The sequence below is a fragment of the Dipodomys merriami genome, unplaced genomic scaffold (genome assembly GCF_024711535.1).
Source record: "Dipodomys merriami isolate MVZ:Mamm:240054 unplaced genomic scaffold, mDipMer1.0.p SCAF_3, whole genome shotgun sequence".
Taxonomy (NCBI): Eukaryota; Metazoa; Chordata; class Mammalia; order Rodentia; family Heteromyidae; genus Dipodomys; species Dipodomys merriami.
Window position 1 is genome coordinate 52,677,944 of NW_027204492.1, and position 25,132 is coordinate 52,703,075.

Sequence of the window (25,132 nt, forward strand, 5' to 3'; positions counted from 1 at the left end):
CATTTTAAGATATATTCCTGATTCTTTTACTTATATAAAATATATTTATTGAGGTTTCTCTATGTATAAGGCTTTATTTTGAGCTTAGATGACAGAATTTTGAACAAGACAGACATGTTTTGGGCTATGCACACTCACTCTTACATTGTGCAGGGAATATTGTAGCAAGATAAATGACTTCTACTTTATGAAAACATCAAGGTGGAAAATAAACTACATGCTGAAAAAACAGTTAATAATATGTAGACTAAGGCAGATTGTGCTAAAAGAAAAGAAACATTTTACAAATGTAGAACAGATTTAAACACAATGTATGTTGATAAATATAACAAGAAATTATTATAGTTAATGGGTCTCTATGTGCCAGATAATAAATCATTATAGTTTCTTAGAATAGCACCTGAGGGGGAAATGATATGGCCATATAAAAAAGAACTATTTTTTAAAACTATTATATCATATTGTTGATTACTTACTTTGGGAACCATGAGTCAAACATTAAATGTGGTGCCTCTAATATACTTATCCATTTGCTGTTGTTGTAAGGTGAATCATCCCAGAAGCCACATTTTAAAATATATAATATTGGAGTCTTTATTCCATAGTTAGAAAAGCTGCAGGCCGCCAATTTTTACAAAGGCCTGCAGCACGCAAATACACATAACACAAGTAGGAAACATGCTAAAGAGGAAAGAAATAACAAAAACAATACCAAGAAGCCAATTCAATTCCAGTGGAGAACTGAATTGGAATCTCATGATGACTGGAGAAGAGCCAGGAGACAGGACACAGGACACCATCACAGAGATACACATGGCATGGAGTCCTGGTGGCTAGGCTGGTCCTGGCCTAAATAGGTCTGCACAGGGCTCAGGAAATTCCCAGTCCAAGGCACTGACAGATTCAGTTACCTATCAGCCAAGTGCCTGCCCCTGACTCCAGGGGTCCAGGAACCCCCATTACTGGGGAGGCAGGTGATGGGGGGGAGTTCCTTCCCCCAGCATGAACAAGATGTCAGACCTTACCATCTAACCATGTTGCCAATATGGCCACATGCTAGATTGTATTGCTGTTCAGATAGTGAGACCAGGAAACACACCATGCGAGAATAGACAAAGTGTATTAAAACATCATATACTTATATAGGGCATAGGGGCATAGAAGGTAAGTCTGTAGTCAGGGACCAATCACAGACAGAAAGTTGACCTTAAACAATTCTTGGGGAATATGGATAATTAGCAACCTGTAATTGGTGATGGGAGAGTTGTTCAAGGTAATAAAAGAGGAAAAAAGGTGAAGGTGGGGCTCCATTTAAAAAAAAAAGGAATCTTTAGGCATAGTTCTACACAATTAACTAGGAGGGGCACAAATGACACTTCCAGAAAACTATGACCTGAGTCTGGCACCAGGTGAAGGACCTTTGCCCTGCATTCTTCCCTCAGAGAAATGCATGCCAGCATGTACCCTCCTGACACACAGGAGCTCAGATGGGGCCTTGTGCATCGATGTCTCTGACAGATTGAAAGTGTATTCAAATGGACTTTTTACAATTAGTATGTCTCAGAGAAGTTTGAAAATAAAATAATATGTGACTGGCCACTGGAGGTCAAAGGCAGCTGAGAAAAGCCATTTCCTTATATACCACCTGTCCCAAATATACACCACCTGTCCCAATCATTCTTCACTAGCCCAAATCTGTTTAAACTCGCAAAACAAGTTACCTGCTAAAAGTTCCTGCTGACTCTAGCCATATAAACCCTGCTACAACCAGACCCTTTGCAAGCTCTCCGATCCCAACTAGGGACTTTGCCGAGGAGAGTACCCCAATAAACTTTCCTTTCTTCACCTTTACCTCCTCCTGTGTGTTCTTTCCTCACCTAAAACCTTACATCTGGTGCTGAGAGCCGGGAAAATGGTAGTGCTTCGCTTTGCTCTAGGGTAACTGAGGGGCATTGCCCCTTCTCAGCCTCTCTCCTCCCTTCCTCCCTTCCAGAGGCCTCCTCCATTGTGAGCACAGAGCCCTCTGAGCTTACTTTGGGCTAAACGGCCACCTGAAATGACCTCGTGGCCTTTGCCTCCTTAAGCAGTGCATATCCCATGGATGACCACCTAGTGGGTTTGGATATAATTGGTTATCTGTGTAAACCCAGCCGAGGCCTCTATCTCTACTTCTGCCTCTCTCTCCATCAGACCAGGACCTCAGCCGAGCCTTCTACACATGCACCACATTTGGCTTGGGTGAGTCCCCACCTACCCTCCCAGGGTGTCCTGGATTGCTCTCCGGGAACTCAGCTCCTTCATTCCGTTTCCATAAAATCAGGAGCTCATGTCTGAGTGTCCCTCCAGCCTTTGGTCTAGGTACTGAGAACAACCAAGGGACCCCCGTTTAATTTGGTAACTCTTTGACTAAGACAGGGATGCCTTCCTTAGCCTTAGTTTTACCCCTGGCTGCCTGGGCACCGTGGGAAACCAAAATTCCAAACCGGACCCACATATTTATCTGGGTTGCTTATTGGCTTAATCTCAAACTTCTAGGCCTCAGACCTGACCTTAATCTTCCTCTGTAATGGGGAATAGCCTACGTACCAGCTAGATAACCAGTCATGCTGGCCTGAAAAATGGGACTATCAATTTCTAACCCATCTCCACAATTTCTGTGAGCATACAGTAAAAGTCGGCTGAAATTCCTTATGTCCAGGGATTCTTCTACTTATGCTCCAATCCTTCCCTCTGTCCCTCCTGCCCCCCTATTTCAAATCTTGCTCATGAAGCAAGCTCCTTCCAAAAAGTTCTCCCCCTCTCTCTCCCTCTTCTGACCCTCTTGACTCTCAGTTATCCTTCCCATCTGTGGCACATCCACTGCCCTACTTGCAATCTGACTCCAATGGCATGACCTCCATGTTATACTCTTCTCCGTACTTACCATGGAGAAGCATGAGCAAGCCTATCAGTCTGCCCAGGCTCATGTGAATGAGATCCACCTTACAGATACAACCATGCTGGTGGAAACTGAGGCAATCCCAAGACAGGACCCTCATTGGCAATATCAGATAGACAGCTGAATGTCACAATGGCTGCTTGGGTAGAGATAACATGATTCAGTGCCTTTTGGCAGCCCCCATAAGGTTGTTAACTTTGACAAACTGCAGGAAATTACTCAACTTTGGGATGAGAGCCCTGTTGCCCTTCTAGCTAGACTTACTGAGGCCCTGACTAAGCACACCCACTTGGACCCCACCTCTCTGGCTGGGGCAAGTTTTTTGGCCTCTCATTTTATTTCTCAGTCAGCCCCAGACATAAAGAAAAATCTTTAAAGTTAGAGGAGGGCACTCAAACCCCTATCCGTGACCTGGTGAACATGGCCTTTAAAGTTTTCTGTGCCTGAGAGGAACAGAAAAAGGCTGATAGGGAAGCCTGCTATCACCAAAAGGTGGCCTATCAAGCTGAAGCCCTGCTCCTAAGGCCATCTACAATGCACAGCTATGGAGAAAAGTACCAACCACCTGGACCCTGCTTCAAGTGGGGTCTGGACGGGCACTGGGCAAGAAAATGCCCTAAACCCCGTCCTCCTCAGGAACCATGTCCGTTGTGCAATCAAAAGGGACCCCGGAAGATTGACTGCCCCTCTGTGCCTAGCCATGGAGGTACACTCCTTCCTTCCCCTGACTTGCTGTCTTCAGTCCTGGGCCTGGCCACTAAAGACTGAGGATACTCCGACCCCAATCACCCTTGTCACCCCTAGGGTAACAATCCCGGTAGCAGGTAAGGTCATTTGCTTTTTTGGCTGATACAGGGGCCACCTATTGGGCCCTTCCTTCCTACTTGGGCCCCTTCCTTCCTTCCCAGGTCTCAGTCATGGGAGTTGACAGCCTTTCCTCCCAGCCACTATCAATGGACCCTCTTACATGCCTAAGCCATGACCGGCCCTTTGTTCATTCCTTCCTGGTTATGCCTTCCTGTCCCACTCCCCTTATGTGGTGAGACCTACTTGTTAAATTACATTCCACCTTGACCTGGAGACCTCCTGATTTGACCTCGACAGCCCCTCTTTTTACTACCTCTATCTCCCAATGAGTATCCTGTCAATAGGCAGAGGGATGCTTATCAGAAAAAGATCATGAAGTTGAATATGGTTGAAGTACATTATTAGCATCTATGGAAACAGACAACGAAATCTGTTAAAATTGTTTTAAGAAGGAGAGAAAGGGAATAAGGAAGAATGAAGGGATGAGTTTGATCTGGTAACATTGTATACACGTATGGAAAAGTCATACCGAAATGACTTATACAAAAAATATATGCTAATAAATGCATTTTTATAATTTTAGATTCTGGATTTCCATTGATTACTTAATTTGAATCAGTGCCCTAGGTTTCTTTTAAAATGGAAAGACAGCTATTAAAATTTACATGTTGGAGAAAATTTTAGAGCATTCATTGAGACTTTATTGTAGTACAGGAAGGTTATAAGAATTAATTATATGTACAATAAAAATTAATGTTTAAAATGTTTATAGATGTTATAAAATAGACAGCATCAGTTGAATATTAATCTATCTTAACTTTGTATATTTTTTTTGTTTTTGTTTTTTTTTGTTTTTTTGGTCAGTCGTGGTGCTTGAACTTTGGGCTTGGTCGCTATCCCTCAGCTTTTCAGCTCAAGGCGAGCTCTCTACCATTTGAGCCACAGTGCCACTTCTGGTTTTCTAGTGGTCTATTGGAGGTAAGAGTCTCACAGACTTACCTTGTCCAGGCTGGCTTTGAATGGTGGTAATTCTCAGATCTCAGCCTCCTGAGCAGCTAGGATTAGAGGCATGAGCCACCGGTGCCCAGCTTATTTTTCCTGTTATATCTTTATTTAAATTTATCTGGGAGGGGTCTAAAGAATTCAAAATTAAACTTTCAAATAAAGTAGTCAGTATAGGTTTTCCTTAAAGCCACTAGTGCATGGTTAACAAAGGAATTTAATTGCACTGTACTTTTGTAAAATAACAATGATTATAAGATACAGCTTATGGTTCTCTATCACTAAGGATATTAGGAAAGTGAAACCAGATAGACTAGAGAAAATGAGGAATGGTCAACTACAGCAAATATAGGAGATATTCTTCATATACTTCCCTTAAGATTAAGGGAACAAAAGCCATTTTAGGGGAAATGAAACAGGATAACTTAAGGAAACTGAGGCCTGTTGAAGACAATTCAAACTTATAAACTTAGAAATGATATATTTGCTCCAGAGAGACAACAGGATACATTCACTCCTGAGGGATGCATTTATGTATGCCTTCCTGAGAAAAGTGCTTTTCCAAATGTAATTCATCTGCAGACAGCAGGGCACCTCCTTATCTCAACGATAAGGATCTGTTTTATGACAGGATGCATTCTTATATGGAAACCCAATGTGGTTAGAGAAAAGACAAAGAACCCAGCTTTACATAACTTTGAAGCCAGACCCCCTGCCTTTACCATATAAATGTCGCAACAGTCCAAGGAGCTGTGTGTCTCTCCCTATGAGAGCAACCAACACTCTCTTAGAGTGTGTCCCTGCCCTTCCTTGTGTTTGTCTGCCTTTTGTTTTTCTGCTGGCCTGCTTGTTTAGTTACTCAATAAAGCTCTGCCAAGTTTTCTTACCATTGTGACTTGCAATTAAGGTAGTGGTTGTTTTCCTTCTACAATTTAAAATACTCTTTCCAGCTCACATTGTATTTGTTTATAAAAATGAACTTCACAATTTTTCCCAGTTATTACATATATATGTGTAAACATATTAGAAACATACACTGTATGTTATCAAAAATCACAGCATATTAAAAAGATGTCTTTGATACTTTGAATTGTTTAGAAACTATTACAATTTAAAATATCAGGACTTATTGAGAGTTTATATAATTATAATTGAAAATTATATATATATCACATTACCTTTAGATAAGCTATCTATACATTTAGGGTCAGAAATAATGCTTTTATTTGAGGGTTTAATGCTTTTGAATATTAGACCACTATTTGATATAACCTTGGTAAAATTCTTCTCCCATTCTGGGGGCTTTCTATGTAGCTTGCTAACTATGTTCTTTTCTATACAGAAACTTTTAAGTTCCATGAAATCTCATTTATCAAAAGACTTTGCTTTGTTGTGTTGCTGGACCTTTACCTAGAATGTTTTGACCTGTGCCCCAAAGCATATTGTTTCCCCTACCACTTCCTGTAATTGTTTCATAGTTTCTGCCTTACATTGTTTTTGACTCCTTTTGAGTTGACCCTGGTACAAGTTGAAATATGAGATTTAGTTTCAATTTCCTTTTTTTTTTTTTTTTTTTGGTCCGGTCGTGCGGCCTGAACTCTGGGCTTGGGCACTGTCCCTCAGCTCTTCAGCTCAAGGCTAGCCCTCTACCACTTGAGCCACAGTGCCACTTCCAGCTTTTTTCTTTTTGCTTATGTGGTGCTGAGGAATCGAACTCAGGGCCTCAGGCATGCAAGGCAAGCACTCTACCACGGAGCCACCTTCCCAGCCCCCTAGTTTCAATTTTCTGCATGTGAATATTCAGTTTTGTCAGCACCACTTGGTGAAGAGGCTGTCTTTCTTCCTGCCTATGTTTTTGTTCCCTTATTGACTATTAGATGGCTATAGATCTATGGGTTCATTTCTTGATGTTCTTTTTTGTTCCCTTGGTCTTCAGGCCTATTTTTTGTGCCAGTACTAAGCTGTTTTCATTATTATGGTTTGGTAATATAGTTTTAGGTTTGGTATTGCTATTCTTCCAAAAATGCTGTTTCTGCCAAGGACTGTTTTTACTTTTGGGGAATCTTTTGTTATTCCATGTGAATTTTGGAATTACTTTCTCTAATTGAACAATGTTGTTGAGATTTTGATGAATTTTGCATTGAAACTGTAAATAGTTTTGGGCATTATTGTCATGTTCACAATGTTAATTTTTCCAATGCAGGAACTTGAAGAGTATTTCTATTTCCTTAAACCTTTTTCAGTGTCCTTTTTCAAATTTTTAAAGTTTTCACTATAGAAGTCCCTCACATATTTGGTTAAATTAATTTCTAAAGACCTAAAAAAATTTTTTGTGACCATAACAAATGGGGAAGACTCTGCCAGAAAAACATGCAGACTTCCAGGTATAAAGAACAAAGGAAAGGTTTATGGCCAATAAATTGGCTAGCAACACCCCTTCTCACCAGGTGAGAAGAAGTGAAAGGAAGTGCTGGCTATTGTCTCAGGTAAGCTTTTATAACCTTTGGGGCATCTTGCTGCCTTATATGGCATAGCAAACCCAAAGGGCGATCTTTCAGGGAAAGTGGTTAGGGGATAATCATTTGCTGCCATGACTACATGGGCCTAGTGTTGCCTAGGGAAAGAGCATGCTAAGCTACAAGGGAGGAGGCCTCTAGGCTAACAGCCCCCACTCTTTGGTTTAATAACTAGATGAGAGTGGCATTGGATAGAGAGCAGGGACAAAGGTCATTTCTTCTGGAGCTGCTTCTGCTGAGAAAGGGGCAAAGTGGTCAATGGGGACACTTGACCAGGTATCCTCTTAGGAGCATCTGATTGACCGACTGATTGGTGAAAAGTCTCATCTTGCCCGTAAGGATGTTCTTCACTCACCTGAATAGGCAAGGCACAATTAGTATGAGGCAAAAATTCCAATTAAGGGACACAATATAGGCATGAGCCAGGCAGCAAGCCATCAGAATAGATCCCATCCCCCTTCATTATGTTGGATATTTTCCAAAAGTTTTCTAAGATATTTGACTTGTTCCTTGATGGCATAGATGCTATCAGTTAGGTCACAGCAGGACATGTTTTATTCTCCCCGCACCCTTGGTGATGAAGTAAGAGTAATCAAGGCAGTGATTGTCAAGGATAGCAGTGCAATGGCAAATGAGGTATAGTTAATGCTTTTTGCCACTATGCTTGACAAATATACAACACCCTTATAGGCTCCTACCACCAGCCCTGGCATCCCAAGCAAGGAAAAAGTGAGGTCAATATAGAATTCTCATTTAGCACTAGATCACTTGTTGAGGCTGAAAGAGTTCCTTGTGGTGTGGTACAAGAGCTAGCTGGATTAGGCAGCATTGGGAGTTATAAAGCAGATTGGCAGGGAAATAATTGCATATAACTCTCATGGGTTAAAACAAACAATCAACAACACCAACACCAACACCACCACCAACAAAACCAGCCATTGGAAAGTGGTGCTTGGTACATAAGATCCATTCATAGTTGGAACAATCAGCATTGCCCCTCTTTAGTTCTGTACAATCAAGGGTGCAATTTTGAACCTGGGCACAGGTGTAATTTTCTGGCATTATAACTTGGGGGGTGCATAACATCAGAGCATCTGCTGGTCCTTCTTGTGAAGGTTTTCCCCAATTATAAAAGCCAGAATAGATAGTATTTATAGTATTTGTATCTGCTGCAGGTTTGCACACCAGTAGCAGGCAGGACCTGAGTACATGACCCATCTCTAGTTCCTGCCTCAGACAAAAGTTTGGGACAGGTAAAGCTGGATGTTATAATGCATGTGGTCCTGCAAGGACTCTGAGGAGAAGGATTCTCCATATTGGTATTTTAGGTTGTCAATATCTGATGAGACAGGGACCAATCTGTCAGGGCTGCTGTTCTTAAACCCACCCTAAGAAGAAATGGGTTAGATGTTACTTGTTTGGGGTAGATAGGATGGCTCATGATGTTGTTTCTGCCCTCGATATCCTTAGCACGTGGTGTTTCTGTGACACGAGGGCAACTGGATGGATCCAAGTTGGCTTGTCCAGTCTGGCAGACTCAGGAGTGAGAAGGTTGTTTAGGCTGGTGGCACTCAATGTGCCAAAATTAACCCAGTACCAGGGCAGCCTTGGACCTGTACAGACAGGCCTGTACAGACAGACCTCTACAGAAGGGCCCTTTCCAGGTAGATTTAACATCTCCAGCCCTTTGATTTGGAAGAGGACACAGCTTTCTGCTGGCAAGAGGCATTGAGATTAGGAGTAAAAGGCAGAGATACGGAGATGTGGTCCCCTCTGGTAGAAGACAGCTAGGAGCAGGTCTCCCTTGGTTGTAGGTGTGAGTCCTTGAATGAAGTCTGGAAGAAATCTCATGAGGCAAGGGCTTGGCAATAATAAAAATATTATAGAGCACACAAACAGCAAAATGAAGGGTTTGGGGCTGGAAATTAAAGATTGGATGACTTGGCCAGATTGGCTAGTTCTTATCCCCTGCATTCCAGGTAACCCTGGAGTTGGTGGGGAATGTCCCTAGCTACTTCAGACATCTGATGAGTAGGTAGGCAGAACATGCTAGACTGGTCAGCAGTCAGAAACTGGGGTTTGGTTGTTAAGGGACTTGACTGGAGGTTTGGTAGATTTCTGGATTATAGGGTATGTATGGGAGACCCATGAAGCTGCCAAGATGAACAGCCTTGAGTCTAAAATTCACTATAAATACAAATACCAGGTAACAAAGGCAAGTTGTAAATTTCTGTTCAGTATTAGATGGTAGACAGGTATGGACATTAGATGGACAAGCTTCTTAACTTACTTCATTGACTTCCAGGCTCTGGTTAATTTTGAAACGGCAGGCACAAAGTAGTTGATGTGACATCACCTCCTCTTACTCTTGTCCACGGTTCCTTTTTGTCAGAACTGGCCTCATCCTGGAGGTTGCTCTTTGCCAGATAACTCATACCAGTTGGCATTCATGGGCTATCAACTGAAGGCCTGGGCACTGTTCCTAAGTATTTTTTGCTCACAGATAACACCCTGCCACTTTGAGTCACAGTGCCATTTTTAGCATTTGAATGGTTATTTCTTGAACCATGCTTCCAGCTTGAGTCTTTGCTGGTTATTTGGGAGATGGAGTTTCAGAGGGCTTTTTCTGCCCCAGCTGGTTTTGAACTGTAATCTTTGCCATAAAATATCCTTTATTATTTCCAATTAAAACAACAAGGAAATAATAGAAACAAGTAGAGCTTATCTGTACTCTTTCCAGAATTGACCAGAACTCTGCAATGACAAAACTCCATAGATGGGATCAGAGTTTTTCACAGATACAGTATGGCTTGGTTGCCTGCTTGGCATCGGGATTTTGGTGAAACTTTTATAATAATGTGGGAAAAAGGAGAAGCCATATTTTGATGGATCAACTCTTGGAGCCTGTTGATACACCTAATACAGTTAGGAAATAGGCTGGAGAGGGTAGAAAGAACAAACACAATAGTAACAAACCAATTTAGCTCAAATGGAGAGCTGAAGTGGGGCACCATGGTGACCAAGAAGAGCAAGCCAGGAGACAAGCCACAGGAAGTGAAAGTGGAGACATATGGCATGGTGTCTTCTTGATGCCTGAGCTGTCTTAGGCCTAAATAGGGTATATTTAGAGGCTGGCGATTCAGGAAGATAATTAATATAGAATCGGAGCACTAGGTGGAGAATTTCCTGCCAGCAAGAGGTACCAGGATGGCTGTTACTTAAAATTAGAAATTTGACAATAGAATAAGTTTAGGCATCTTTGCTAACAAAATATATTAGATGGTCAGCTTTCAGTTTACTTGGCCTGTGAAGAGACACAGTAATTCTGTTAGCAAGGCATATAAATTGAACTCATAACACCTAGATGAGTGAAGAAGATTTAGATTGGTGGAAGAGTGGGGGAGGGTGTAGAAAACCCATCATGTCTTTTGTCTCTTCCTAGGTGTCAGTCTTCAAGGCCAGTAAAGACATTTGGGCAGGGGGTTTCTGGGAAGCTTTTTAATGAGAGGAGTTGATTGGATAGAGGTATCTAGATAGGGAAGAGGTGAGAGGGAGGGATATTTATTTTGTAGGCTCCTAGAGGAGTTTGGTTTAAGGAAGAAATTAAGAATTCAGATACTAAAGTCGGTGGACTCAGGAAAGAGAAAATAATTGAATTATGGTCTGAGTTCTAGAGAGATTTTTGGGTGAGAATAAGAGAGCAATTAAAGGAAAAGCAGTAAAAGAGAGAAGCTGGTTTATTGTGTTAGCCAGTCAGCCACTGTCAGTGATGGATTAATGAAAGAGATAGGGCAGAGGCCCATTTATTTAGGGTCTAAAAGGGAAGAAGGTGTTAGCCAGAGAAGGAGGTTGGGAAATGTAAGATTTATGCCCCAAGAGAGGCAGGCAGGGAGGCAGGGACGGAGATTAGCAGGAGTTTGTCATAGGCCAACAGTTTTAGTTTAGAGACTCCAAATTGGATACAGAGAGGAAGAATATACAAAAGGAACCACTGATCCAGGATGGCTAGCCCTTGAGAGGGAATCTAGAGAGGGGAGGAGGGTCCCTGGGAACCTGTCTGCATCTCATTTTCAGGGCACAAGTCAAATGGCTGTCAGTGGGAGTGGAAGCAACTTAGTAGGAAATAGTCTCCAGTGTGGAGAGAGAGAGAGAGAGAGAGAGAGAGAGAGAGAGAGAGAGAGAGAGAGAGAGAGAGAGAGAGAGAGAGAGAGAGAGAGAGAGAGAGAGAGAGAGAGAGAGAGAGAGAGAGAGAGAGAGAGAGAGAGAGAGAGAGAGAGAAAGAGAGAGAGACAGACAGACAGACAGACACAAAGACAGACACAAAGACAGACACAAAGACAGACACAAAGACAGACACAAAGACAGACACAAAGACAGACACAAAGACAGACAGACAGACAGACACAAAGACAGACACAAAGACAGACAGACACAAAGACAGACACAAAGACAGAGAGAGACAGAAAGACATAGACTGAGAAAGAGAGGCAGAGACAGAGACAGAGCTGATACCAAACATGAAAAGTTAGAGGAGTTGGCTGGGAGATTTATAGCAGAGAGGGTCTTAGTGAGCAGTGTCGGTCATTTGTGTGTGGGGGGTGGGGGGTTGGAGTACAGTGAGTATAGGAGAGTTTGGAAAGGGGAAGGGTGGTCGAGGCCTGGAATGAGGAGAGGTGCCAATCGGGAGTTAGCCTTTAGAGAGAGGAGGACTTTGGTCTTGAGAGCTTGATGGGGCGGAGGAACTGCTTAGAAGATAGGAGGGAGTGAAGTGGGAGAAGAGGCTGGGACAGTGACCACCCAAGGGAGGAGCCATAGGAGGAGCTGCTGAAGAGGGGCAGGAACAAGAGCTGGAGTGAGAGGAGTGAGCTGCTTGAGTGGAAGTAGGGAGCTGCACCAGTGCCAGCTGGGACCCCAAGAAGTTGGAAGGGGGAGGGTTTGAGAAGTTAGAGGCAATGGTGGCAGTGGCAATGGGAACAGCAGGGACGGCAGGCAGGAGAGAGTTTGATGATAGTTTGGCCTTGAGAGGGAGAATTTAAAATGATTTTAGTTTGGAGAGAGTGATTTTTTGGCTAGAGATATTTAGAGAGCGAATGAGAGTGAGAGGAGGAGGAGGAGGAGGAGGAGGAGGAGGAGGAAGAAGAAGAAGAAGAAGAAGAAGAAGAAGAAGAAGAAGAAGAAGAAGAAGAAGAAGAAGAAGAAGAAGAAGAAGAAGAAGAAGAAGAAGAAGAAGAAGAAATAATGAGAAGTCCTGGATGTGCGAGGTTTTCAGAGCAATCACAAGAATTGCATAAATCCCTAATAATCATGGGGTTAAAGTGCCATTAAGTGGCCATTTGGATTGGCTTCCTAGGTCATAATCAAACCATGCTCAGTTGTACAGATCAATGAGGTACCAGCACTTAAGGCCAGAAGCTAGGTGGAGAGAGAGAGCATATTGGCCAATATGCACCCCAGAGGGGAGTCAGATGGGATATTAGACTGAGAATTACACATTGGTGACTTGATCCAATGCCAAAACAATCCAGGTGTCCTTGGAATGTTTCAATCTTAGGGAGAATGTGGCAGGAGACAGTGGTGGGTCCTCACCTGACCGCTGTGTCCTGGAGCATCAGTTCTGGGTCCTAGGCTTCTGTCTCAGACCATAAACCTTCAGCTGGAGACTCCTCCCAGCAGCCCAGTACTGGGGCTTTTTGGGTGTAGGTTAAAGAAAAATTGGCACTATGAGTCTGAATAAAAGAAAAGAATGTCACCTTAGGAAACCCAAGTCCACTTCCCATCCAGATGAATGAAGGCCTGTGAATTGAATGTGGGAGAGTGCTGGGTGGCAGGAGAGAGGCCACATGGTGGCTGTGTAAATGTGGCAGAAATCCTGGCCCGGGGGGTTCGCAACTCTCAGGGTGAGAGGGCCACTAGCACAGGCGATTGAGAACCAGGCTCCCTGGAAGCTCAGATGAGCAAATTCACTGACATAAACCTGGTTCCTGACCATGCACCAATGTTAGAGTAAAATAAACTGCCAGAAAATCATGCAGACATCCAGGTACAAAGAACAAAAGAAAGGTTTATTGCCAGTAAAGGGACCAGCAACACCCCTTCTCACCAGGTGAGAGGAAGTGAGAAGAAATGCTGGGTATTGTCTCAGGTGACCTTTTATGACCTTTGGGATTTGGGGCATCTTGCTGCCTTATATGGTCATAGCAATCCCAAAGGGTGAGCTCTCAGGGAAAGGGGTTAGGGGCTCATCATTTTCTGCCTTTATGACATGGGCCTAGTGTTGCTAGATAAACAGCATGTTAAGTTATGAGGGAAGAGGCTTCTGGGTTAACAGTTGGCATAAAAAAACCTACTATTTTTCATGGGTTCATTTTACATTCTGCTAATTTGCCAATGTTTTGGATCAGCTCTAAAGCTTCATTCAGGAGTCTATGGAGTCCTCAAGTACAGGATCATGTCATCTGTGAAAAGGGATAGTTTTACTTCTTCTTTCCCTATTTGCATACCCTTTATATTTTCCTCTTGCTTTATTGCTCTTGCCAGGAATTACATTAATGTAATAAATGGGCTAATGAGTTAAAGATTGACTTTTCTCAAGAAGTAATAATGGCCAATTGACTCATGATGACAGACCATAAAGGAAATGCAAGTAAAAGCAACAATGAGATCCCACTTCACCCCAATTAGCGTTACCTACACACACACACACACACACACACACACACACACACACACACACACACACACACACACACACACACACACACACACACACACACATAGGCAACTCTACAGAATTACCATATGATCCACCAATTCTACTTCTGGGAATTTATTCAACAAACAAGACTACAGCAAAGTCACCAGTACAATCATGTTTATTGCAGTAATATTTACAATAGCCAAGACATAGAATCAGTCTAGATGAATGGATCAAGAAAATATGGTACACACACACACACACACACACACACACACACACACACACAAACACTAGAATTTTGCTCATCCCTTTGAAAGAAAGGTATTGTACCCTTTACAAGGAAATGTAAAGGCTTGAAATAAAAAACATTTTGTTAAGTGAAATATGCCAGACCCAGAGAGAGAAAAGTTGCATTGTTCCCTTTATGTGTGGTAGCCGATATGTTCCTATAAATTTACAAGTAAACTGGAGTATAATAGACTCTATGAAGTCCTCACATAGTATAATCTTTAGAAAGGCTAAGGTAAAGTGCAACAAAATAAGCAATAGGAAATGTTCACTTGCAAGAAGGGTCATGGGGCCACGGGGAGAGAGCTAGGTCAAAGCGGGGAGAAAATGTTGAAAAGGTGACACAGATAAATATTGCATTCATGAACTACTTTGTTAAATGGCAGAAAATATTTAATACACATCCTACAAAAGTAAGAACAGTGAAGGAAGAGTAGGTTGTGAGGGATGGGTGAGAATGTTGAAAGGGGTGATATTCCCCAAAATGTGATGTATTCAAAAACTGATTTGTTCAATGGAAACTCCTTTGTACAACTAAAAATTAATGTTTCATTTAATCTAGTAAAATTTATTATATAACCATTTAGATTTAATACAAATAAGGGATTGAAATCTCTACTTTGTGAAAACTCACAGGCTACTCATAATTGAAGGTAAATACTTAGGGTATAATGTGTGTCATTAGTGGGTCACCATGCACTTGTATCACATATTCTTTTCTTCATTATAAAAAGAATATTGAGAGATCTATCTAATTTCTTAAACATTTATGTCTATGAATGAATTTATCCAATTCTCAAAATATAATAATTTCCATTTAAATATTGAAAATTTAGGCTTGTTGACTAAGTTAATACCCAATATTTGGAAGTTCTCTATTTTCATGAAAGAAAATTTCGCTGTATTTCTATTATTTTTCCCAGTTGTGGATAATACAATTTGTCAAAAAAACATATTATTTACTCAAATTGATATTATTTCTTTTTTAATTTTTATTTTTTTTATTGTGAAAATACTGTACAGAGGGGTTACAATTACATGGGAAAGATAATGAGTATATTTTTTTATCAAGAATTGTAGCCTCCTACCTTGCTTCGCCTTGCCATCCCTTCCCATCCTCTCCCAGACTCCTCATCCAATCCAACCCACCCTTCCCCACCAAAGTTGTAAAGTTTGTTTTCGACATAAAGACTTGAATTTCTCATTGTTGCAATGGGTCCACCTGTATCCCTATTTAAACGACTTGTTTTTCCCCTTCCCCTCCACAAATTATACTGACATCAAATACAGTGAAAACACAGGTTATACTGTGGGGGAGGGACATACAAAGCAACAAAGAAATTATCTTATAAATACATTAGAAACAATCGCATTAAAAAAAACATTTGAAGACATATCTTAGGGTTCATTTCCCTAACATCAACTTTTCTGACCTTTTCTGCTTGATTCAGACATATTTTAGATATTGCAAATAAGGGAAACCATGGAACTTATGTTTCTTTGGGCTTGGCTTACTTCACTTAATATAATTTTTTCCAAGCCTTTCCATTTCCTAACAAATTGGTCAATGTCATTCTTTCTGATGGAGGCATAGAATTAAACTGTGTATATATACTACATTTTCTTGATGCATTCATCTACTGAGGGGCATCTGGGCTGGTTCTATATCTTAGCTATAGTAAATAATGCTGCAATAAACATGGTTGTGCTGGTAGCTTTAGTGTGGTCTTATTTGTAAACATTTGGGTAAATGCCCCAAAGTGGGATTGCTGGGTCATAGGGGAGCTCTATGTGGAGTCTTTTGAAGGACCTCCATACTACTTTCCAAAGTGGTTGAACAAGTTTACATTCCCACCAACAATACTGTAAGGTTCCCATCTGTCCACATCCCCTCCAGCATCTGTTGTTATTAGAGTTCTTGAATTTTGCCATTCTAACTGGGGTGAGGTGGTATATTAATGTTGTTTTGATTTGCATTTCTTTTATGGCTCGGGCGGTTGAGCATTTCTTCATGTGTGTATTGGTCATCCTTCTTTCCTCTTCAGAGAAGTTTCTCTTTAAGTCTTTTGCCCACTTATTTATTGGACAGTTGTTTCTTTGAGAATTTGTTGTTGGGGGATTTAATTTTTTGAGTTCCAAATATATTTTAGATACGAGACCCTTGTCCGTTGTATGGCTAGTGAAGATCTTCTACCAATCTGTGGGATTTCAATTGCATTTTCTAGCTATGTCCTTTGCCATGCAGAAGCTCTGCAACTTCATGCAATCCCATTTGTCCAAACATTCTTTGATTTGTTATGTTTCTGGGTTTCTATTAAGAAAATTTCGGCCTGCGGCAAGGAGACTTAGGGTTTCTCCTATTCAATCCTTTAATGTTTCCAGAGTGTCTGTTTTGACTCCAAGGTCTTTGATCCATTTGGAGTTGATTCTGGTGCAAGGTGATATATAAGGATCTAGCTTTAGTTTTCTACAAGTTGTTAACCAATTTTGCCAGCACCATTTACTGAAGAGGCTGTCTTAGAAGAAAGCAGGAAGATGGCGGAGGAGAAGCTGGAATCTGAACAAGCTCTCGCATAGAAAGCAGCTTTAGAGTTCCAGTGAACAGTCCTAAGCCAGAGAATCACACCAAGTGTGCCATCACAGGACAGAGAGTTAGACAAGAGAGGGGAAGCCAAGGCAAAAAGAAGCACCCGAGTGGTCGCCAGCAGCCGCCACGGCGGCGGCGGCGGCGGCAGGGTCGCAAGCGGCAGAGACCACAGCCGGGGGCCATACCTGAGCGCTCACACAGAGAGTCCGGGACGAAAGAGCCAGATGCAGCGGGCGAGCGGATTCTACTCAACACCAGCAAGAACCAACAAAGAGCGGACATCTTCACCCTGCAGCTTGCAGACCAGAAACGACCCAGGATCCAAGACTCGGCACCAGAGACGACCCAGGACCCAAGACTCGGCGTGAGTACAAGCCCGACATCCTCACTCCTCAGGGAGCAGAGGAAGGAAGGCCACCCCTCCCCCCCCAGCACCGGTGATCTCCATCTTGGATACCGACAAAGCTCGGAGTTGCTGCTAGCTCCAGCTCAGGCCTTGGAATAAAATGAGTCATTTAGCAGGTCACAAGAACTTAACGCCGAAGTGACCTGCCAGACTCAGCTCCATCCAGGGAAAAGTCACCCAGCTCAGGCGCCAGCCTAGCCTCACTGGGTAACCAGAGCCAGAGGCTGCCCCTCCCTCTAGCAGCCACCACAATCAATTGAAAAACAGAAACCCGGAGAATGGCTCCAGGCTGGGCGCTGTGAGCTTTATCACAAAATAGCCCCAGGGAAAAGCTACTGTTTGTTGAAAGGCCTCAACTCTACCCAGAACCTAGCCTCATCACCACATCCCCCTCTTTTGTGACTCTCAAAGCAGACCACCCTCCCAGAAAACTAACCTGGGAGGGGGATCTCAAAATCTTGGGTAAAGCAGAGCATTTTTCTGCCTCTTCCAACCAACCGACTTAAGAAACCAATCAAGCCACAGGACCTCAAGCTGACCAGAGACTCCAACAAGAGACTGGTTGCAGACAAAAGGGAGATACAGGATTCTTCCCACTCCTCCCCCCCAAAAAAAAAAAATCAAAAGACTTTTTTTTTCTTTTTTTTTTTTTCTTCTTCTTCTTCTTTTCTTTTTTTTTGCTTGTTTTTTGTTACCTTATATATATATATATATATATATATATATATATATATATGTATATAAATTTTTTTCCCTTCTAAAACTTTTATTAATCTTTTATTTTTGCCTCTTCTGAAAAAATAATTGTTTTCCAGTAACTTTTTTTTTCTCATCTTATAATTTTTATTTCAGAATTACGTGAATGAGAGTTTTCCTTTCTTTTCTTGTCTTCTTTCTCTTTTTCTTTCTTTCTTAATTATCTTTTAGTTTTTTATCTAGCTCTACTGAACTTCTGATCTTTTCTTCTCCCTTAAAGCTTTTCACATCTCCTCTATGTCCCTCCCCTTCTCTGAACATATTCACATTCCTCTCTAAATAGACGGTCTTTTAACCTCTATAATAACATTAATTTTTACGTTTCTATTCTTTTTCTGGTCTCTCTTTATTCCCCTTTCCGTCTCTTCTTTTTCTCTCTCTCTCTACTTGCATCCTACCCAACCCATTTCCTGCACTGTGATTAGGACATAGTTAACTCTCCCTGTGCCTCCCCACACCAATCTATTCCTATTTTTTACCCACATCTCTCACTAATCCTAATAATTTCTGGTTTTCCAAATTCTTTTCTGCGGTTCGAAGTCCTTTAACATATAGTCGTTTGATGTTGAATAGATGTATCTGTTGAACTAGATTGTATCTGTAGACTATTGACTGTACAAATGCAAACTTTGGTTGATGGTTGCCTTAAGATAGTGTTCTAGCACAAAACTGGTGCAATCTTTATCTCAAATGGGCCGAGTAAGCCGGAAAAACACAAGAAAAATGGCAAATTCAAGTATCTCAATTCCCAACCTTGATAATCAGGGATTAGAACAGATAAAGAATAATCCAGAGGAGAGTTCCCAAATAGCTCTACAAACACTAATAGCAAACATGATAAATGAGAAGTTTGACAATGTACAAAGGACTCTGTATGAGCGTGATAGGGAGAGAGAGGAGGCATCCCAGAAGTTTATACAGGAATATCATAAGCGTGAGGAAGCTTCTCAAAAACTGATACAGGATTTGCGTGAACAACTTGAGAATACTCAAAGAGAAAGGGAGGAATGGCGTGAGCAGGCAGAGAACACTCAAAGAGAACTGCAGGAATCCCACAGAAGGGAGGAAACTAATCAAAGAGTAATTCACGACTTAAGAGACCAGGTAGAGAATACACAAAAATCACTAAAGACATCCATGGAATCCATTAACAAAGAGCTGAAGGAAGTCAGGGAGACCACAAAGGGAATGCTGAATGGAACCCAACAGAAGGAATGGGAGTCCAAAGAAACCATAACCAATCAACTAAGTGATTTGAGAACAAACACTGAACACCAAATTAAGGAAGTAAAGAAATTCATACAAGACCATTATAAAACCCATTCAGCCCAAATATTAACTGTCCCAAGATTGTTGAGAAGTTGAACTTGAATGTCCATTCCCTTGTATACTTCGAGTATACAAGTGAATGATCAGGCAAAAAGAAAGCCAAAGCTTAGCAGGCCAAATATTAGCTCCTAAGTATCAACTTCTGTGGTACATGGTGGCAAAATATGAGCCTCCAGTGACCCAGGAAGCCCCCAAATTATGGTCTCTATGCAACTCAAAGGGCTAGTCATATGGTTGTCTCCCTTGGCTGCCTACAGGTACTCTCTGCCAACATTCTATATTCTTTGTTTCATTAACTTCTGAGGTCTCAATTGCAGGTTTACCTTTATTCTCATAGCTTTACTTTGCAGCACCTATTCCGGATGTCTTGAAGTGACTTTGCATTTTCCACACATTGTCTAGCCTCTCAGGTTTTCATTTAAAAATCACAGTGGAAGTTTGGTGTAAGCAGAGAATTCAAATGGAATAACTCCTTTGAGCAAATAACAAAATGAACACCAGGAAGCTGGTATTTGCAATGTGAAGAGTCAGGTGGGTAACTGAATGAAGAGATGAAAAGAGAAATAATACAGTAATAATGTTCAATGTTTATCCTATAAACTTGGAAAAATTGAGGGTAGGGATTTTGTTGGAGCTATGGGAGATAATAATGAAAAGAGTGATATAGATCAAGATGCATTGTACCCATAAAGTGACATGTTGAATTGTAACCCCTTTTACAACTACTTAAAATAATAAAGATATAATTTTAAAGTATCAATATTAGATCCCAAGGACTTGAATTCTGCATATCTACAAAAACCATAACCTGTGAGCAATTGTCAAGATCTGCTTTTAATATGATAAATATGCTTGAACAATGTCTATAGTGGCCTTTGTGTTCCATAAAGTCTGCAATAAATTCCTGAAAATGACACCCAAGACACTTCTGAACTGGGCAAGCTGCCCTGGCCTCTTTTCTCAATAAACTCTGCCTTAGAAATTCCTTAAACTATATGTACAAGTTTATAGCTTTGATCTTGTGATGAATAGAGTCTTGCTGATTTTGGAAGTAGCCTCAGGACATTTTACCTGTTCAGAGTGAAAAAATTGGCTTCTATTTAAAAGCCTTAACTTTCCTGTCCTCCTTGGCCACCTCAATTCATTCTCATTTTCTCATCAAGTTGTGAAATGTTTAAGTATTCCTTTTCTGATTTTTATTCTCAATTCTCATTCTAAATAAAGCTGAACATACCCTGTTAGGAAGGTACCCCAGAACTCTCATCAAAGAAAGTCTTAAGAATGAGTTTATTCCTTTACACCCTTGAAACTATGATGGGCAACATCTGGCCAGTTCTTCAAATGTACTTAAGGAATTTTTCTTCTTGTCAGAATATGAAGTGAGTGGATTTACTTTTACTGGTGCTAATTCATTCAGAAGGTATATCTTCTTTATCAACAATTCTCACTATAAAACCACCAGGAACAGCTAACCAAAACTATGAATGTTGGAATACTTTGAAATTTTCTCTGCCAAATTAGTTTCTCACATGTTAATTTAGCATTTTACCAATGTTTAGGACACAAACAAAACAATGGGAAATTATTTGCACAATATCTTAGAAATGACTTGCAGTCCTTTTCCCAATAGTCTTTGTTTCCACATATGAAGTGCCTATGCTTCCTTCCAATGTATTGGTAACAAGTAGCTCACAGCCCAGAAAAGCTCAATAAGCTATGATTTCAGTATCTTAAGATTTCTCTAACCTGCATCTCTGAACTTATCAAATTCAATTCCAATGCCTTTAAGCCATATGGTTAGATAATCATAGAAATTATTCTATAACTCATATCAATTTTCTGTTAAATAGATTTTTCAATACAGTGACTTAGAAGTCACAATTTTTAAGAGATGAAGTATTATTTTGGTTCATTTTTGGTTGGCTACATTTTTTCCACACCTGTGTTTATGGAGAATATTATGGTTGAAAGGCATGGTAGATAGCCTCAGACAGGAAGGGTCCATGGCACAATTCCCCTTAGTGAATGGATTACTACATTGATAAGAAAAGAATCTTTATGATCCAATAATTTCCTAAAAGTTCTACACTGAATAATGCTTACAACAAGTAAGCCTTTTTTTGCCAGTCCTTGGGCTTTAACACAGGGTCTGGGCACCAACCCTGAGCTTATTTTGCTCAAGGCTGGAAATATACCACTTGAGCAGTGCCACTTCTGGCTTTTTTATTTGTATGGCACTGAGGAATTGAACCCAGGGTTTCATACATGCTAGGCAAGCACTCTACCACTAAGCCATATCCCAGATCAAGAAAGCCTTTTTGATAGATATTTTATTTGCAAATCATCACATAAACATCTGGGCTTTTATAGTCTAAACAGAATATTTGAGCTGGTGTTGGAGTATTAGCAAATGCACTTATAAATGACTTTTGGAGCTGGGTACTGGTGGTTCACACCTGTAAGTCAATTAATGAAGGAGACTCAGTTTGGAAGTATAATGATTTGAAGGCAGCTTGGGCATGAGACCCCCTTCTCATAGAAAAGTTAGAGGCAGTGGATCACACTTGTAATCCTAGCCACAACATGAAACCTAAAACAAGTAGACTGAAGCCTAGATATATGCCTGGACAGGAAAGCAAGACTCAATCTCAAAAATATAGTGTGCAAGAATGGGCTTGAAGCAAAACTAAGTGTTAAGAATGTCTGCTTGAAAAGTATAAGGGCCTTCCAAAAGAAACTATCATAATTTTTAGAGGGAATTTTTGAACCATTTTTTTTAGTGTGGATATTTTAGATTTGGTATGGATAATTTTGAACTGATTATTATGACAGTATTTATTAACTATGATAGAACTAAATGGGAAATAAATTATAAAGACAGTATATACTGAATATTATATCTTAGCATGGATTATGTATGCATGTATAATATGTATGTATATATTTATTCTCTTATAATAAAATGTAACTCAAATAGCAATATATAAAAGACGAAAAATAGTAGAGCTATATTTAAAATAAAAATTATACTCAAATCACTTAGTTGATTGGTTATGGTTTCCTTGGATTCCCATTCCTTCTGTCAGGTTCCATTCAGCATTCCTTTGTAGTCTCCCTGAATTGTTTCAGCTGTCTGTTTATGGATTCCATGAATGCCTCTATTGATCTTTGTCTATTCTCATCCTGCTCTTGCAATTCCTGTATTACCCTTTGATTAGCTTACTCACGTTCACACAATTGCTGTAGTTCTCTGTGACTGTTCTCAACCTGCTCAAGCAATTCCTTTATTTCTCTTTGAGTGTTCTCAACCTGCTCATGCAATTCTTGTATCAATCTTTGAGTAGATTCCTCATGCTCATGAGATTCCTAACATATTTATAAGATGATTTCTTTGTTGCTTTGTATGTCCCTCCCCCACGGTATAACCCCTGCTTTCACTGTATTTGATGTTGGTATAATTTGTGGAGGGGAAGGGGAAAAACAAATTGTTTAAATAGGGATATAGGTAGATCCATTGCAACAATGAGATATGCAAGTCGTTATGTCAAAAAACAAACTTTATAACTTTGGGGGGGAGGGAGGGGAGGGGGAGAGATGGGAAGGGTAAACAAAGGAGGAGGCAACAATGCTTGATAAGAAATGCACTAAATACCTTGCCCATGTAATTGTAACCCCTCTATACGGTATTTCCACAATTAAAAAAAATAATAAAATTTTTAAAAAAACTTAAAAAATAATAATGAAAAAATTGGATGATAAATATAGCTAAATGAGTTCTAAAGACAAGTTTAAATTTGATATTCAAACTAAATTATCTTTCGTTACTCTGAACCATTTCCTTCTTTTATATTCCTCTTGTAACAAATTAGAATGTGTTCAAGTTTTTGTTTTTTGTTTTTTTTTGGTCTGAGTGTTATGCCTACTTACACGAATGGAACATTGAATCTAGCTACTGACATTTTATGTAGGTCCATATCCCAACTTTTTGTCCAAGAACGCTGATTCTATGAAATTATCTGCACTGACATTCACTGAATACATATTTATAAAACTTCTATCTTCTTGATGCATTATTCCCAGTATAAAAATGGATGGACATATTTTCTTTCATCTGACTAATTTTGGCTTGACGCCTGTTTGTGGGATATGAGTGTATATACATTCCTACTTGCTTCATATTCCATCAACAGGAAATATGATTTTTCTCTTCACTCAGTTTCAAACACTGTGCTTTGAGGGTAGGTGTGTTTCTTGCAGCAAACACACTTTTAGTGATCATTCTTCCTAGGATTTGGATTCCTCGTAAATATATTTTGCATTGTATTTTCCACTATAGTTTTCTATACATTTATACAGAGAAAGTAGGATCCTGGGACTGTTACAAGATAGGAAAACAAACAAATCTCCATCAAACAAGTAAAATGGTAGAAAACGAAGGAGTTGATTTTTTAAAGAAGAAAGAAAATTTGACAATTAGGACAGGAAGAAAAAGAATTAAAAATCCAAACACATATAAAAAGTAAACATATATGAGATACATGTGCATACATTTGATATATGTGTGCATACATATATATATATATATATATATGTACATTTTAAAGTACAAAAGGATATCATATATATTTTATAACCACAAATTACAAGTTCTATATATATGATTATTACGTTATGTGTGCATATATATATATATATATATATACATAAACATATATTTATTTTTTCTGGTATGGTGGTGACACTGGCAGATAAAAATGAATAATCATTACCTCTGCCAATATGTACTTATAATAAGTACATTTCTTATCAAGCATTGTTGCCTCCTCCTTTGTTTCCCCTTCCCATCCCTTCCCAACTCCCACTCACCCCTCTCCTCTCGGCCAAAGTTGTAAAGTTCATTTTTCGACATAATGATTTGTACATCTCATTGTTGCAATGGGTCCACCTGTATCCCTATTTAAATGATTTGTTCTTTCCCTTCTCCACAAATTATATCAACATGAAATACAATGAAAGCAGGGGTTATACCATGGGGGAGGGACATACAAAGCAACAAAGAAATAATCTTATAAATATTTTAGAAACAACCACAAGGAAGAAAAAACACTAGAGTACTTATCGTGGGGTTCATTTCACCTAACATCAACGTATTTGACCTTTTCTGCTTGTCTCAGACATATAGTAGTTATTGCAAATAAGGGAAACCATGGAACCTATGTTTCTTTGGGCATGGCTTGCTTCACTTAATATAATTTTTTCCAAGTCTTTCCATCTCCTAACAAATGAGACAATGTCTTTCTTTCTGATGGAGGCATAGAATTCCATTGTGTATATATACATTTTGTTGATCCATTCATCTCCTGAGGATCATCTGGGTTGGTTCCATATCTTAGCTTTGGTAAATAATGCTGCAATATACATAGTTGTGCTGGTAGCTTTAGTATGGTCTTGTTTGTGATCATTTGGGTAAATGCCCAAATGTGGGATTGCTGGGTCATAGGGGAGCTCTATGTGGAGTCTTTTGAAGAACCTCCATACTACTTTCCAAAGTGGTTGAACAAGTTTACACTCCCACCAACAATGAAGTAAGCTTCCCTTCTGGCCACATCCCCTCTAGTATCTATTTTATTAGAGTTCTTGATTCTAGCCATTCTAACTGGGGTGAAGTGGTATCTCAATGTTGTTTTGATTTGCATTTCTTTTATGGCTAGAGAGGTTGAGCATGTTTTCATGGGTCTATTGGCCATCCTTCTTTCCCCTTCAGAGAAGTTTCTCTTTCAGTCTTTAGCCCACTTATTTATTGGGC